Below are 6000 nucleotides of genomic sequence, written 5' to 3' on the forward strand. Positions count from 1 at the left end.
AAGATGTATTTGTTTAGGCTCATCTTCCTCCTCGGGTACAAGATGACAGCATTTCTTCCACCGATGGTGGTGTTGGTGGTTAAATGCACGATCTAATTAATGAATATTTTGGATGCGTCATCATCTTCGAATCTTGTAGACGTATCCTGTAAAGAAAAAGAAGAAACAATGGATTACTTTATGAATTTCTTTTTTTTTTTGAAACAATAAAAACGAGTCAATATTGATAAGAGAGAAATAAAACTTACTCGTAAATGATGGATCTGTTTAGGCTCATCTTCCTCCTCGGGGACCAGCATTTCTTCCACTGATGGATGTTTATGAACTCTTCTGGGTACTGCATTTTTCTTAGTGTTGCTCTTTTATGGTCAAGGTCCCCCCTTGGATACGAGATGACTACATTTCTTCCACTGATGGTGTTGGTGGTGATTTATGAACTCTTCTGGGTACTGCGTTTTTTTCTTCTTGGTGTTGGTTTTGTGGTTAAGGAGGGAGAAAAAATGGGAAAAGGAAAAAAGAAATGGTGGCCTTATTGGGTGTTTACAGTTTTTTCTTCTTCATCTTCTTTTTCCAGTTCCATCTTCTGTTTTTTAACGTACCCGTACGGAACCGTATCATAGGAATTGAGTTCTTTAAATCGACGTTTTGTGTATCGGATGCTGTACATTTTTTCTTCTTTGCGTGTGACGATGGTATGGTCTTTGTTCCTGCATATTTTATGGGGGATAGTGATGGTGACTTGTCCACGGCATTGATTTGTTATCATTTCTTTTAGCGTGTTGAAATTTAATTGCTGCCCTGCATTGTAGTTTAATGTAAATCCTCTAATTTTACCTATGTAACTGGTAACGTTGGTATCTGGATTGTATATTTCTAAGCTGTAATTTTTCGGCCCTCCACTAACAAATGTCTTGATGTATGCTCGTTGGCCATAAGACTCCATCTCATCCGATAAGCATCCCAAGTACGTAGAAGGTTCAATGGTTGGCTCTCCGGGCTTCTCCGTAAATATCACAGAATCCGTGTCGAAATATAAAACACGTTCCTGCAACATTTCCAGGTACTTGTACAGTTCCAGACGTGCCTGACATGTTGTAAATGCACCTAACACGACATTGGTGTTTCGGTTTTGAACAGGCACATGTTCATTGTACTCCCAGAACGCATACAACATCGTATCATTGATGGGTACAATTTGATGGAGTTTAATGTCGGGGGAAGTGAGTTTTTCATAAAATTCTTCCGGCCGATCAATAATTGTGGTCTGGCTAAAGTTTGAACGTTGCGAAAGTTTTCCCCATAATGCGTTCACACAAAGCTTAGATAAACTTCTTCGTGCAGGATTATTTTCAATTTTGGACGGATCTAATGCAATACCTTCACGCTCCAGGACGGTTTGTATGAATTTTGATTTGTCTTCTTCGGTGACACAGGAACTGGGCCAGCCAGAAGCTTCCATTTTTGATTTCAAAAACGTATTGATATATTCCGTGAACAAGCCACCTGTTTTTGTGATGGGATCATATTGTTCAATGTCATAATCCCAAATTTCAAAAATTTCCACTGGTTGATATCCTAATTCTATTGCCTTCTGTATTTCATATGATACCCATGTTCCAGTGAGGCACCGCTCCTGATCGTTGTGTGTACACGTTGCTGTAGGGTCTGGGTTCATTTCTTCGGCACACGCAGCACACAGTGGAAAGAGTAGTTTCTTGTTGCATCGGTAAGGCAGGAGACCATGATAAAGATGGCGACTTGGTAATATCGTCATTTTGATCAGACCATTGACTTTATTTATTGATGGTATATTTTCATCACCCTGTAGATAAATTCTAGGATGTCCTACAGGGTATTTAGCACACTTATTGATGTAAGGATAAAGCGAGACAATATCGAAATATTTTATTACTTCCCCTGCTTTTTCGTCGACTTGGTGGTACAATTTCACACAATTGGTCCTTCCTCCAAAAAAGCTATCTCTTGGATTTAAGGGTCTACGGTTCATGTACGGGTGATTCTTCAGATACGTCGCCATTGCTGGATTTTGTTTTAAGAACTGATTAAATTCGCACTCCCACATTTCATGTACAATGTACCCCAATTCACGCAGTCTTGCATTTTTGCGTTGCGTTCGTTCATAACGGAATTCCATAGTGTCTTCTGGATTGCCATAGATGGGCTGATTACGACCTGTAGTAATACATACTTTACACCCGTGATAAAAGCAGCCAGCATGCTCGTAGACGTGCTCCTCTAACGTCTCAGGATCTTGGTAGTAGCCATCAACATGGAATCCCGCAATAAACACTTCTTTTTGTCGGGCCGCATGTAAGATTTGTTTTCCTTCGCTTTTTTCAATGTAGGCCAGCCATTGCATTGCAGCGATCGATTGCGTACTTCTCCATCGATAGCCATGTGCCGGTAGAATTCCAATAGTGTTGGGTTTGAGGAAATTCCGGCGGAATACTAAATTGGAGGCACTTGCAATCGTGATCGTCTCCAAGAAGGGATTCACTTTGGTTTCTGCTTCAAATGACGTCATAAACGAAACACATGCTTGTCGCAGTACATTGACATCTTGAATACAATATTTGATAATTTCTTTCTGGAAATCAAACGTGTCATTACGATGATCGTTGTACCAATGCATGAACTTGTTTCTGTCTTCGACGGCCATTTCGTTTGCACCATAATACTTCGTTTCTGGAAGTGGTCCAATATACGATTGATTCTCCTTGGTGTTGAAGAAATGCGGGAAGTAGCCTTTAGTTGCGGGTAAATTGAACGCTTTTGACAATTTGCTTAATGCCATAGGTAGGAAGTTCAAAGAGTCAATGAACGTCAGATTATTCAAGGTTAAACTCAGTATCTTGGTCCCATTTAATATGACGTCAGGTCTCCATTGACATTGTTCTACCATGGTCTTTAGGATGAAATGTCCATCGTATCCCTTCGAGTTGTGAGCGAGACAGAAAATCCTATTTATATTGGGACGACGTTCCCGCAAGTATTGGAGAAAATCATAAACTGGATCGTCTCCTTGGAAAATATGCTGGCGCTGACCACACGTACTGCAAGACTGCTGGATATTATCGTTTTCAACACATGCATAACATACTTGTTGTGCAACCAATAAATTTGGAACGTGTACATACATATTATCGCCAATATTCTTGTCTTGCATAGATTCTATATCGTAGAATATCAACAAGGCTTTCTTTGCGTGCATGAGCGAAGGAACACCAGGTTTCAAGCATTGTCGATCGGGAAGCATAAAACATTGCTGTGATCCTGGAACAATCTTCTTACATACATTGCAAAAAATCTCATTACAATCATGAATGCGTTGTCCACTTCGTACAAAAGAATAAACTCTGTAGCATTTAGTACATTGCTTCACCATTTTGCATACAGGTTCCCCATGATGATATACAATATTACGATGATTGCTAAAACATTCTTCGCCGTAAAATTGACGATTGCAGTCGTTGCATAATATCAGCGTTTGGTTCTTGTCGCATAGTGGTCTCTGTAAACATTTGGAGCACGTTACAGGACAATTTTTCACATGTCTGTTAAGTTCACTGTACTTTTTATGGCACGCTTCACAGTAGAACTTGGTTGCAAAACAAGCAGTTAAAGATTGGATGATGTCAAAATGGCCAGCTAAACAAATCAAATTTATGGGAGTGCGATTTTCATCATTGGGCCCCTCGTACATGATGTCACGGCCTGTGAAACTGGTATAGACTGTAATTTTATATTCTTTGAGGTATGCCTGGAATTGTCGAATTTCATTTACACTGGCACCATGATCCAAAGTGACTCCTGCATTTGCACATAACGCATCGACTTCATCGTCCACAACACATTTCGATTGATGTTTATACTGCTTATGTCGTTTCATATCTGTATTCTTGTATTTTTTCAGGCCAATAGCAATAACAAGGGCGTACGCCAGACACCTTGAGTCTTGATTTTTTACGCGTACAATCCCACGCTTACTACGTAACAATTCTTCATTTTGAAGTATTCCTTGTGCTAAACGATCTCCATATCCGTATCCTCTTGGAATATCCACACGATGAAAATGAACGGTGAATGGTTCGTGCAGGAGAAATGCATTGTTACTTTGTAAAACTCTTTCAAACGAGGCCCACATCGTCTCGAGTGTCAGGTTTCGGGCTTGGCGAAAACTCACCCAAAATGGCTTATTCGTGTTCCGTGGTGATATTACTGATAAACCAACCATCGCCTCATCGTCGACATTGGCTAATAAATGGTCTAGCATTGCTTGGAAACTGTTATGTACATACTGTATGATATCGGTTCCTACGAGTGGTGCGTTGAATTGAATTTCGAGCATTCTGCTCTCAATGTTAAATCGTCTATAATGACGAGTGATTTCATTGCGAACAGTAAAACCCGATTCGGCCATGGTTAAAAATGGAAACAAACAAACAGGTACGGTAAAACAAATATGTAATGGGAAAAAAGGAATTGTGCAGCGTGAATTTACTACAAAAGAAAAGAAGAAAGAAAAATCTTAATCACCTGATAAACAGGAAATCATAACATTCATGATAAATTCTTAACTAAGCAATTCATGTAAAGGTCCTGAGTTTGATTCCCTGGCGGTGACGTTCAGAATCTCATTATGAAAGCACGTGTACTAGAAATCAAAGTTTTTTTTTTAAAATAATTATGTTACTGAAATGTGTGTTTTATTGCTGTCAAACTCGAGACCATTACATCAGCATGTAACTGACCTATCATTCTATAGTGATAAAAAGAATGCATGAAATGAATGAATGTTTCATCAGTGCTGAGATGTGACAAGCACGCGTAAGCATTTTTTTTCCACTCACAACGACCTTTAAATGATGTGTTTGCAAGTTGAAGAGATTCACCAAGCATTAACGTTATACATACGTAATTGTCGAACAAAATCTGTATAGCGTATTTTTTTTATTATTGTGACTAAGCGGTTAGCGTACATGGTTCGGACGTGGAAGGCCTGGTTCAATCCTCGGTGGGTTTGCTTTCCACGTCGGGGCATGTCAAGCCTTTTCTGAAATTTAATATTCTCACGCGTTATCATACATTCTTTTCAAAACTAAGCTAAATGGTTGACGTACACACCTCATAATACATAAACGTACATAAATCGTCTATAATGACGAGTGATTTCATTACAAACAGTAAAACCCGATTCGGCCATGGTTAAAAATGAAAACAAACAAACAGGTACGGTAAAACAAATATGTAATGGGAAAAAAGGAATTGTGCAGCGTGAATTTACTACAAAAGAAAAGAAGAAAGAAAAATCTTAATCACCTGATAAACAGGAAATCATAACATTCATGATAAATTCTTAACTAAGCAATTCATGTAAAGGTCCTGAGTTTGATTCCCTGGTGGTGACGTTCAGAATCTCACTGTTAAAGCACGCGTACTAGAAATCAAAGTTTTTTAAAAAAATAATTATGTTACTGAAATGAGTATTTTATTGCTGTCAAACTCGAGACCATTGCATCAACATTTAACTGACCTACCATTCTATAGTGATAAAAAGAATGCATGAATGAATGTTTCAACAGTACTGAGATGTGATAAAGCACGCGTAAGCATTTTTCTACTCACAACGACCTTTAAATGATGCGTTTGCAAGTTGAAGAGATTCACCAACCATTAACGTAACACATACGTAATTGGCGAAACAAAATCTGTATAGCGTAAATCTTTTAACCAAATATTCATGCACTCTTTTTTATTTAAGCGGTTAGCGTACATGGTTCGGATGTGGAAGGCCCTGGTTCAATCCTCGGTGGGGTTTGCTTTCCCACATCGGATCGCTGTCAAGCCTTTTTTGAAATTTAATATTCTCATGCGTTATCATACATTCTTTTCAAAACTAAGCTAAATGGTTGACGTACACACCTCTGGCCTTGGTTCAATCCCGGGCGGTTGCTCGAATATCACGTTAAGCTGAAGGGG

This window comes from Thermobia domestica, chromosome 14 (genome assembly GCF_964235325.1).
Source record: "Thermobia domestica chromosome 14, izTheDome1.hap1.1, whole genome shotgun sequence".
NCBI lineage: Eukaryota > Metazoa > Arthropoda > Insecta > Zygentoma > Lepismatidae > Thermobia > Thermobia domestica.